Here is a 12874-nt window from a genome sequence, read left to right on the forward strand (position 1 = left end):
TGTTTTTAACAAATATATCTATGTAATATATGTATGAAATAAAAAATGTATGAATCTGTACATACAAATGCTATAAAAAAAATTAAATTAGATCACAGTTTACTGAGAACAGCTTAAAAGATAATGTTTATTGCTAAGAGGTAAAAGGATTTAGTTAAGAAATTATACCAAAAGCTCAATGTTTGATGTTTTTTTAAAGTAATTATTGACGTACTTAATAAAGCTGTTTATTAATCGATAACAAGTACATTAATGTGCATATAATCAAAAACCAATGTAATTAATATAATCCAAATGAAAAATTGTTGGTAAATTCTTATATTACGTATATTTGTATTATTACTCTATTCATTTTCAAATAGTTGACGTTAAACGTGTGATTTCAGAAAAATGATTTATTTGCATTACAAATTTAAAGTAAAATATGGAATAATTTAAAATAATAATTGTATATATATAAAATTACGATTTTTTTTTACTATACAAATTTCAAATAATAATTAAATATTTTTCATTGTTATATAATAAATATTTATAAGAATTTTTTAAGATATTAACATTAAACGTACCAAGCCCAGTCATTTGATCGATTTACGATTTCATCTTGAATTTATACATAAATATTATTTTTTTCGATTATCATTAACTATTTGTAATGTCTTAAATTCTCTTGTTTATCAATTTATCACCTTTGGTTTTTTTTCTTTTGTTTCTTCTGAGAAAATTTTGTTACTTCCTATTTTTACCATAACCGGTTATTTGATCGGTGTAGAAATTTTCTATCATTTTCTAAATTTGTCTACTTGGGATCTTATTTTTGGATTTAAGTATTACAACTATAAATAGTTGTATACATCTTAATATGATTTTGCTCTAATTTTATATCTAATGAACAGACTTATCGAGAATAATTAAAATAGTTACAAGCCTGATACGAATCCCGACTGTTGATGAGTAACTATTCTTTATAAAAGTAAGATGTAAATTTACATACTACATAATATATATAAGTAAGCCTGATAAATTTGACATCAAGTTTTGATTAGCATCGGATGCCAACAGTAAATACATTATAAAGAGTTTTCCATATGTGGGGAAAGAAGAATCGCGATCGTTGTCAATAGCACTCGGTGAATTTGTTGTCCTCAAAATGGTTGAACTGTTTACTGAATGTTGGAAAAATATTACGACGGACATATTTTTTACAAGCGCATTACTGGCGACAAAATTATTGGCAAAACGAACAATATTATTTGGAATTATTCGGAGTAACAGAAGAGAATTGTTCGAGCTAGTAAAATTAGCAAAAGACGAATTGAAACGTTTCTCAATAGTACTTTACAAAACAAATAATCGTACTCTAACAATTTATGAATTCAAACCAGCCAAAAAAGTTACGACACTAAGTTCAAAACATAAAAGAATAAAAATCAATAATGACAGAAAGCGAATACCTGGAACAGGCATATTATAACAAAATCAAATTCGATGTTGAAGTTACTAATCAAGAAAGTACAGTATCAAATTAAAATCTTGTAGATGGTCTGTACAAGTTTCTTTCAACATACTTGATTTGACTGGTATAATTGCATGAATCTTTTATAAAGAAACAAGTAGACAAAATATATCCAGACAATAATTTCTATTACAAATAGCAAAAGAGCTAGCCGAAAAATATCACGAATTTCTCTAAGAAGAAAAAGGAAACTTACAAGAAATATCAATTGGTCAAGGCAATATTTCGCATTCGTGGAAAACATGCCAGATAGGATTGTGCAAAGAAAATAAAACAACTAAATCTTGTGTAAATAATAAAAAAATATGCTTACATTTGTAAATGTATAAAGGAGAATCCTATCATTTGCAAAAAATGCTACTAAATAAATTAAAACCATCATTCATTTATTTTTAAGTAAAGTAAACATTGCTATTATGATCTGTTTGAGTTATATATAATATATGATATATGAATGGTTATTTTATTATTATTTAAAAGTTACATTATAAATATTATTTCTTACAATAAATTGATAATTCCAGCAGAAAAAAACAACATTTATTACGTAAAATTAGTACACCGTTCAAATGACCGGTTTTAGTAAGAATCGATATAGCGAAATGTCGGGTCGTTTAATGTTAACAGATACATATAGATGTATCATTTCTAAAAATATCGATTAATTTTATTCTTATTTAAAAAACAAAATAAATAAATATATATATCTTTTTTTAATTGTTAATATAAAAATATATAAAATAATAATCACACAGATGTTATAAAGCGAAAGCGAAAGAGATATAGAAAATGTTACTTGTTTTTTCTCCCGATTTTGAGACCACATCAGGAATCTCCCCCTGTGTCGAGAGAACGTGTCGTATTATGTAGTATGAAACACACGAGGGTGGTGAAAGAGAGCAGGGGTTAACATGCGGGTGAAGACTGTGCTGTGACAGCGACGTAACAGAAAAGAGGGTTGCGCATGCTACGTTGATGACATAATTGGTATCATTCTGCTCCTTCTTTTGAGGTAACCCAACATTCGGCTTTTACTATCATCCGTATGTAGGTATACTAATTCATACACCATCTTTTTTTTTATCGCTTCATTGATCAAAGAAAAAAAAAGAAAAGAAAACGAGGAAGATGATGAATAATGATGGACATCAGAATTTTTTTTTCTGAATTGGAATATTCTAATTAATTGGAATATTCTTCTGAATAATATGTTGCATTTAACTTTTATGCATATTTTGGAGCGTCCTTCAAAAATTTGTATATCTCCTATTAATTTTCATTATTTTAATAATTTTAATACATGATTTTTTGGTAGCCAATAGAACTTTTTTGATTGTTTAGATATTAAATTGTGTTGTTATTGAAAAAGAATCATTTTACAAGTTTATACACACACACACACACATATATTATAAAATATAAAAAATTATAAGTTAAATGAATAAATTATGCACACATACACACACACACAACTATATTTTTTTCAAGTGTTTATTAGGCTTTTTATTTAAAATACAAACAAATAGAGATATGTAAGAGTATATGAAGTATATGTAGTAAGAGGTGTATTTTCGAAGCATCTTTAAAAAAAAAAATCATATAACAATCAACGAGATTATTTATTGCAGTAAACTCATCGTAATTTATTGACATGCAATAAAAAAAATGCAAATCTGATTAACAATAAGACTAAGATGGCCGACAGCCAGTTAAGAAATCAGAAAAAAGATACTATGTTATTACGATCCCATTTTTTTTACTTCTTCACGGTCACTTTAAAACGGACCTTATTTAAAAAACACAATTCGTCATACTTGCGTAGAAACTTCGATCGAAGGAATTTGCAAATAATGAAACGACGATTTTTTTTCCGCCATTAAATTTTATATACCCATGTGTATTTATTTTAAAAGAAAATAAAAACGGATCAGAACTTCTCATTACAAAATTTACATATATCAAATATTAAAATGACCAACGGATTCATCAGAATTATGAGAAAAAAAAAGAAAAAAAAATAACTACGAAATACGGTACACCTCATGTGCTTCCCGTTTTAAAAATCATAGTTTTTTTCTTTTATATTTCTTTTTCCAAATTATTAACAAATACACTATATGGAAATATTAAATAATATTAACATAAATTCAATTATCAATGATCGAAGAATAATTTCTGCATAAAATATCGAGTAATATGTATGATCTTACGAATATGTTAATGTTATGCTAAAAACAATGTTATGTTAATGTATGTTAAAAACAAAATTAATTAAAAAAATCAAAAAAGAGAAAGAAAAGAAATGGCAGAGAAAGAGGAAGAGAAAGAGAAAGAGAAAGATACAGAAACAGAGAGAGAGAGAGAGAGAGAGAGAGAGAGAGAGAGAGAGAGAGAGAGAGAAAGAGAGCTAAAGACAGAGATAGAAAAAGAAGATGGGGTGGATACGAGCCCAGCTGGGGACAGATAATCAAATAACCTGCACGCACCGTATAAATTATCAATCAGGGCGCGATTGTGTAACCCTAACAGAGGGAGCCAGTCGCGTCACTCGGTAAGGGTTGACGCTTTATGTTCGTTTGTGCAAGAGAAGACACACACACACACATACATATATAAACTTTACTGCTATACATATTCTCTTTGCACACACATACTTACAATTTTACTTATATATTGCATATACGTATGTACATACATACTTGTATAAATACATTTTCGCATACAATAATATATTTTTATATACACAAATAAGCGTTTCATACATTTAAGCATATATATATATATATATGTATATATGTATGTATGTATATGTATATATATATAGATTCGTGTATGCACAAACGTATACATACGCACACACACACAAGTTAAAATGATTTCTACACAACAGTTATCTTCCCTTTGCATGTATGTATGTGTATAATGAACGTGAGTTGACGCCCACATTCTGTGTGTGCCATCGACACGTGCGTCAGAAGGGTGTTAAAGAAGGTCAGAGGGCGCCACTCTGTAACGTCCATGCGTTCAGGCAAGGTGTAACGCGCACGTGCGTTTATGTACATACGTATGTACGTAGGTTCGTTGAGGGGATGTTAAAACGATTGATTTCCACATCTATCGTCTTACAATCTCTAATTTTAAAAGCAAACATTTCTAATACATCTTTTCGTGCAAAAAAAAAAATGTGTAACAATATTGGAGTGTTATTGAAGTTACAATGATCTGTGAATATATGTGTACAGTCAAATTCGCGTTTAATATATTTCGGAATGATTTGTTTTTAATTAGAACGAAGTGATCTAATTTTTATAGTCCAATTATATCAAATAATTATTGATTTGTTAATCGATGATAATTAAAAAAAAAAGAATAAAAAATTGGTCGAACGGTAAGAATAAATTAATATAAAAATAATGTTCATACATGCTCGATATTCTCTTTAACATCTTAACGAATGATTTGTTTTTAAGTAGAACGAAATAATCTAATTTCTTTAGTTTAATTATATCAGATAATTATTGACTTTTCAATCGATGATAATTAAGAAAAAATACAAAAAAATTGATGAAACGTTAAGAATAAATTAATATAAAAATAATATTCACATATAGGCGACATTATTTTTAACATTTTAAGAAATTATTTGTCTTGAAATAGAACGAAATGATCCAATTTCTTTAATTTAATTATGTCAGATAATTATTGATTTTTCAATCGATGATAATCAAGTAAAAAAAGAAACCAAAGAAAGAAAAAAGAAATCAAATAAAATAAAGAAAACATTACCATTAGGAATAAATCAAAATTCTACAATTAAAAAAGATTAAAAAAGATAAAAAAAAAATCCAAATTAAAATATGTCCACGATGTTTATTAAGAATATCGAAATTGAAAAGAAGAAAATGAAAGGAAAAAAGAATATTACTCGTTTATTTATTTATTTATTTATTTATTTTTCTTTGTAGTGGTTAAGTATTTATAACTTTAAATGCATGAATATTAAATAAACGAATGAATAAAAAAAAGTGAGATACATATATGATGTAGGTCCTTACATGTCACGAGTATCCATCTCATTGTCAGCGAGCTCCCGAGGGAATTACGCGAGGATTAATTTCGATAGTTCGAACTCGCCGAGAAGCCTAAGGGCATTTACAAACACACTCATAGACACATACATACATATGCACACTTAAAGGTTCCTTCTCGACCCTTAATTGGCTGGCGCGTACGTGGATACGCTTATTCTACGCTTTCTCACTCCTTTCGCGCGTGATAAAAGCACCTTTTTCCAACCGATATTTACCACATTCAAATACCTTCTGAATTCATTTGTAATTTTACGTTGTTCTAATCCTATTTTAATTCTATCGGTGTATATTGTAAACATTGAAACATTTGTTTATTTATTTATTTCGATGTATATTATTTCTAATTATTTTCTTGATTCATAAATCTCTAATAGGTATCTTTTAGATACACTTAAAATTTAATATTTCGTTTCAATCTTATCCGTAATTAAATGTGATCATATTCAAATATTTTCATTTAATCATCTAATTACATATTCTAAATTCATTTCAACCTTTATAATCTGCTTGTTTTAATCTTATCAGTGTGTATTGAAATATTTATTTATTTCGAATAGATGTGTACTATTATATTTCTAATAATTTTTTTTTGATCCACAATCTTCTAATCTTTTTTATATTCATTTAAAATTTTTTATATTCATTTAAAATTTTGAACTTCGTTTCGATCTTGTATCAATATGCGTTAATATTTTTTTCTTCTTTTATTTTATTTTTGATCTTCGTTACGTTTTATTGCTACGTCGATCTAATCTTCTAATCACATATTCTAAATTTACTTAAAATTACAAATTTCGCTTTAATCTTATCAGCAATGAATGAAGAAAGAATTTATTACTTTCTTTCGTATCGATTTATGTTATCTCTAATTATTTTCTTGATCTAATCTTCTAACATGCATTTTCAAATATTATAATCAAAATTATACATCTTGTTTTAATCTAATCACTATTAAACGTTGCAATAATTATTTCTTTTCTTTTAAAGCGATCTATGTTGACTAAAATTGCTATATACGTTCAATCTTTCTCACTAACTCGAAAACTAATTCTTCGAATCATATCTATACGTGTATCTGATCGAAAGAAAAAAAAAAGGAAAGAAAAGAAAACGTACAAATTGAAAAATCAAAACCAGTCGTGATAAAAAGAAAAAAAGATTTATTTTCTCTAATTCAATCTAATATCTCTTAGCAGATAGATAGATAGGTAGATATGGAAAATAAATACATTCGAATGAATATTTTAAAGGTTGAAAATAATTTATTTTGTATCATGATAAACGATTCTAGAAGAGAGAGAAAGAGAGAGAGAGAGAGAGAGAGAGAGAGAGAGAGAATATTTAAAGGAAATATATCAATTAGTCACGTGACGTCTGTAAGATGTAGGTGAGACGTACATTTCTAATCGATATTAGACGAAGGTGTGCGTTCGAACGGAAAGATCGTCTCTTCGATTACTCTGAACGAAGGGAAAGAAAAAAGAAAAAAGAAAAAAAAGTAGGTAGAAAAGAGAAAGAATAAATAATAGGTAGATCCGGTCGGCACGTTCCGCTGCTTCGCCAAGCGGAATGCTATTGGTCTATTAAAGGATGCAGCCACGCGCCAGGATAAAGAATCCTGGGGTGGACTAAATGCTTTTCTATGGCCGCAGGCAATCTACGAATTACTCGACCAAGCGACAACATTTTCAACGTTCTCACGTTCGATTTCGACCGTCATTCTCATGAAATTTTGATTATCCGTTGATTATATTCTACTTCTAATCGTTTTGTTTAGAAAAGATGGTTCATCTACACGTACACTTGGAAACATTTAAAAAAAAGAAAATCTTATTGCTTCTTTTTTTTTTTTTTAATATTTCTAGTCCTATAATGAATATCCTTTGAAAAAATTTCATCTGTGATATAGATAATATAATTTAAATAATATTATAAATGATACTATATAATAATATATAAATTTACAAAGCTTTTTAATGATGATAATTGTAAAAAAAATTTTACAAATTACAAAATTACAAGCTATTGTATAGATAATATTGTATTGATAATTTTAAAAGATTGTAGAAGTTGAAGATTGAAAGCGAAAATCGAATATAGATATGTATATTTTGTTATTTTTGTATTATATCAATATTTGTTTTAATATCACTGTAACATAAATCTTATTTGGTAAAGCTTTATAAATATTAGTATTATACATTCAGTATCGATATTTTCGAAGTGAATCACAAAGAAAAAAATCGTTCTATTTAAGACGGATTTATTTAAATACACTTAGAAATTTCAACAAAATAAGGAAATCGATTTTTTTTCAAAATATTCTTCAAAAAAAGATTTTTATCAGATAATTCTAAAAAATTGACAAAATGGAAGATTGGAAGCGGAAATCAAATACCGATATATTTTAGTTTTGGTATTATATTGATATTTACTGTAATATAAGTGCCATATGGGAAACCGTTATAAATACCGGTATTATATATTCAATATCGATATAAACATTGAAATATATACATAGATACGATAACGGTATTCCAGCGAAGAATATACTTCTAAAAATATAGAAATCATTTTAAAAATATGAAAATGGAGTAAAAAAAAAAATAAATTTTCCTTCGAATTTTTAAATGGAAGTGAAATGATCTTACGTTTCTCCTTTGTTTTTATTTTATTCATTTCTTTTTCCACTTTAGAATTTTAGAATAGAATTTTCTGCGTTAAAATTTTCATTCTCAGTAGATACCAGTGCGATTTCTTTTTCTTTTCTTTTTTTTTATTATTCGTGGATCGTTTTATTTAAAAGATAATCTACACTTAGAAACTTAACTACACTTAGAAACTTAAATTTTATTAATGAAATTAATAAAGGACATACATATATCTAACTGTATGAAAAATCACAAATGATTTTCATTGAAAGTAAATCGTTAGAACATCTCCACCATCTTATTTTTTAAAAATCCATTCTTATATATTCTTTTCTTTTCTCAATACACATACACACACACTCACATATATTTAAACAAATTATATATTATATATTATATATATATATATATTAAAAATAATAATAATATATATATGTTTTTTAACTTACTCGTCACCGTTAAACGCCAATATGATACGTATCTACATACATAATAAGAAGAATACATAAATAATCTATCAATCTTTAATATCAGATCCCGATCGAAAAGAAAATGGCGTCCAATACATATTTCCGTAGGATAATCGATAAAGGAGAGAGATTTAACATTCGAACGAACTCGAGCGATCGGTTTTATTTATCGTTACCGAGATCGCTGGCTCTTACACGGTGCGCGTAAATGGCCCTGGGCTTTTATTTAATAAGTTGTTATAAATTAAAGGGCTACCGCATATTAAACCACCCTCGGCATATTTATAGTGATTCTTAAGAGAGTATACCGGTCTAAGGAATATGTAAATCACGTGTTCTGCTCACCGAGTCCGTTTTTACTTGTCTCTCTCTCTCTCTCTCTTTCTCTTTCTTTCTCCCTCTCTCTCTCTCTCTTTTTTCTTTGTGTATATATATATATATATATTAATGTAGATGTGTATATGTTTGTGTTTATGTGTGTGAGTCGCCCGATAGCGACTAGTATACACGGGCCTTACTTATGAATTTATCTTCAGCGATGAAACGACAAACGGTTTTAATTGCCGCCTTGGGCAAGAGATCGGTGATCTGCACCTCGACGACGCCGATATCGCCAAAGCCTTTCGATATTCTCCATAGCCTTGTTATCCTCGGAAGAAAGAGAGAGAAAGAGAGAGAGAGAGAGAGGATTCTCAATTTTCCTTCCTTATGTCGATTCGTTGAGTTTCGATCCGAGTTAATAAACGAAGGGATACTTTACCTTACTTCATATTTCTTGTCTCTTTTATTTCTTTTTTTTTCTATTTTCTTTTTTCTTATTTCATTTGTTCTTTTTTTTCTTCCCTTTTTTCCGAACTTTTTTCAATACTGTGCGAAAGATGCGATGTCCTAGAAGAGATCGTTTAGGTCGGTTTTTTCTTTTTTATTCTTTTATTTTTTATGTTTTGTTCATTTTTTATGTCAATCAAAGGATCTTTTTCTTCTTCTTAGTAATTTGCAACGAGTAGTAATGTTGTAAGTGTAGTTTAATAATTATTCTATTTCTTAAGTGTTAGAAACATTTAGAGTTTTGGATTTTACAGATATTTTATTTATTTATTTATTTATTGTTTTTATTTTTTGTTAGTTTTATTTGAAATTTTAATATCAGAGAAGTGAGACGGTCAAGGGGATCGATAAAAATTGTACCTATATAAATAAAATAGAAATGATTTATAATAATAATAATAATAATCGTAATGATAAATGTTAATCTTCAAGTGTTTGAAATTATTTTTTTCCTTAGTATCATTTAATTGATATTATATTTATTTTCCTTGATATTATTGAAAATTGAGAAAATGGCGATTAAAGAAAAGAAAAAAAAAAAAGAAAAAAATGTCGAATAAAGAGGAAAACAAAGAAGAAGAAGAAGAAAAAGAAGAAGAAAAAGAGAAATTGTTATAAAATTCCTACAATTGATTCTAGAGAATGATATTATTGGATGATTCACGGTATGCGCTGAATCATGTTCTATGTGAGCATTCTAACGATCGGACCCGTTAGTTAACATCGAAATGAAGAAGGCAACGCTTGCGGCTTACAATATGTCGTAAAAGGAAATCGTACTACGGTTAGTAAGAGTAAGTAAGTAAGTAAGTACGTACATACGTATCTATGTATCTATATATGTATCAAGAATCTAAGTATGGTATTCCAGTAGAGAATGGAAACGAACTTAGGCCAAGTGGCAACAGCCTATTCGTGCTAACAGCATTTAATCCCGGTTTATCCCTTGGGATGTTAACAATGCCTTATGTCGTATCCCTTTTGGCATAGTTACACGTCAAACATGAATCCTCCTAACCTTGAGGATACACATTTCCTTGTTCACGGAGTTTCTAGGATAATCCGATCACTGAGTTCCCTTCCCTTCCTTTACAACTATCGAACCTACAACTTCATTGTCGCCCTTATAATGGCACTCGGCAGACGTTTGCTCGAGTTATCATTGCAAACGATACAAACGATCGTTCGATTAGGCTCACGAGGGAATACTATTTTTCCCCCACTCTTCCCACCCCTTTTACCCCGAGCTCCCACGTTCCTCATTCTAACCCAACCATCACTTTTTTCTTTCTTTCTCTCATTTATTTTCTCACTTTCTCTATTTTCCTTCTTTTGGAAGAGAATTCTTTTTCTATTATTTTCTTCTTTTCTCTTCTTCTTTTACTTTTTCCTTTTTTCCTTCTTCCTTTTTCTCCTTTTTTCTTTTCTTCTTTTTCTTTTTTTTCCTGATATTTCGAACAAAATTGTCTCATTTGTGATTCATATAAAATTATTATTTTATTTTCGTATTACTTACCGAGCTTCGTTTTCTTTTATTTATCGTTTTTGTTGATTATAGCGTTCGTTTAACAAATGGGTAAAATGATCTTGTTAATAAAATGAAGTAATAATAAAATATAAAATAATTTTTATACATGACTAAGAGTATTTCGTTTTAAAAATACAATATCTCGTTTCGTATTATCGATATATACAAACGTGTATCATAACTATACGATAATAAAATCAAATAAATAATGAACAAAGTAAAATAAAATAAATAATAAGAAAATAAATGAAATAAGATGAAATAAATAATAAAAACCAAATTAAAAGTTAAGTAAACTGATATGAATAACAAAAAATAAGATAAATTAAAAAAATAAATAAGTAAACAAATAAATGAATAAATACATAAAAAGAATACATAAAAATAAAGAATTACATAAATAATGCTTAAAATAAAATTAAATAAGTAACGTGAAAATATAAAAAAAAAAGAAAAACAGAGAGAGAGAGAGAGAGAGAGAGGGAGGGAGAGAGAGAGAGAGAGAGAGAGAGAAAAGTCAAAAAATTCTTCTTCTTCTTCTCTCTTTTTTCTTCTTATGTTTTCTCTCACCATCACTCTCCTCTTTCTTCCCAACGAATGACTTATGGCGAGCGGCACGCTTTAAGTTTCTCCCTTGCCACGCTTGCATCGCGGGATTATAGACGCACGTGGAACCATAAGGACCGTAAGGACCATAAGGACCATAAGGACAATCCTGCGGAATGTCTAACTCTTTCTCTCTCTTTCTCGCTCTCTATCTTTCTCTTTTTCTCTTTCTCTCTCTCTCTTTCTTTCATTCTCTCTTTCTCTTTCTCCTTCTCTCTCTTTCTCTCTTTCTGTTTTTCTTTCTCTTTCTCTTTCTCTGTCTCTTCTCCCTCTCTTCTTCTCGATTTTAATCGGACCACATTAGTATCGGATTATTTTTATTCAGAAAAAAAAAACTGATTAGATCAATTTATTTGTTAATTTTTTTCTAATTCAATGTTATGAGCCTGTCAATATTTATCTATCTATTAATTTTTTGTCTCCTTTTTATTTTCGTTTACACTTAATAATTATACATTTATTAATTTTTTTCTTCCATTTTATTTAATAATTATCTATCCATGAAATATTTCATCGAATTTATTATGATGTTTTTTAACTTTTTCGATTACAAGCTCATTCGAAGGCATAGGTTTGTATTTTGAAATTTGTTTTTTTTCTTTTTCTTTCTTCAAACTCCTTAAAATGAAATATTATTGAATCGAGATTTTACGCTCATTTTAGAAATGATTCGAAAAATGAAAGCGTTTTTATAAATCATGTAAAATTTTTTTTTTTTACGCAAAATATTCATATTCTATAACAGCATTATATTTTTCATTTTATTATATTCTTTAAATATTCTAATAATATTTTACGAAAGAGTATTATATTTTATATTATGTAAATGTAATATCAACAAAAGTATATTAAATTATCATAATTCAGTGACGTATATTAATAAACAAAAGAAAAAATAAAATATTTACAGATCAAAATTTTATTAAACTCTTTTGATAATCAAATCAAATTAATTACTTCTTTTTTTAATTAATTTAAATACAAATATTGAGAAACAACATTTTCACATTCACAAGAAACTTTCCGATACATAGAGGCAAAAGCAGTTGTGTCAACTTTTACTGGTCTGTATTATAAAATTTCCCTTCCAAAATATTTATTCATTCTATTGACATACGTATATAGATATATATCCAATGCTGACAGCGATAAATCTTGTAAAGTCAGCTTTATCTCATTGTAAA

This window comes from Vespula vulgaris, chromosome 13 (assembly GCF_905475345.1).
Source record: "Vespula vulgaris chromosome 13, iyVesVulg1.1, whole genome shotgun sequence".
Taxonomy (NCBI): Eukaryota; Metazoa; Arthropoda; class Insecta; order Hymenoptera; family Vespidae; genus Vespula; species Vespula vulgaris.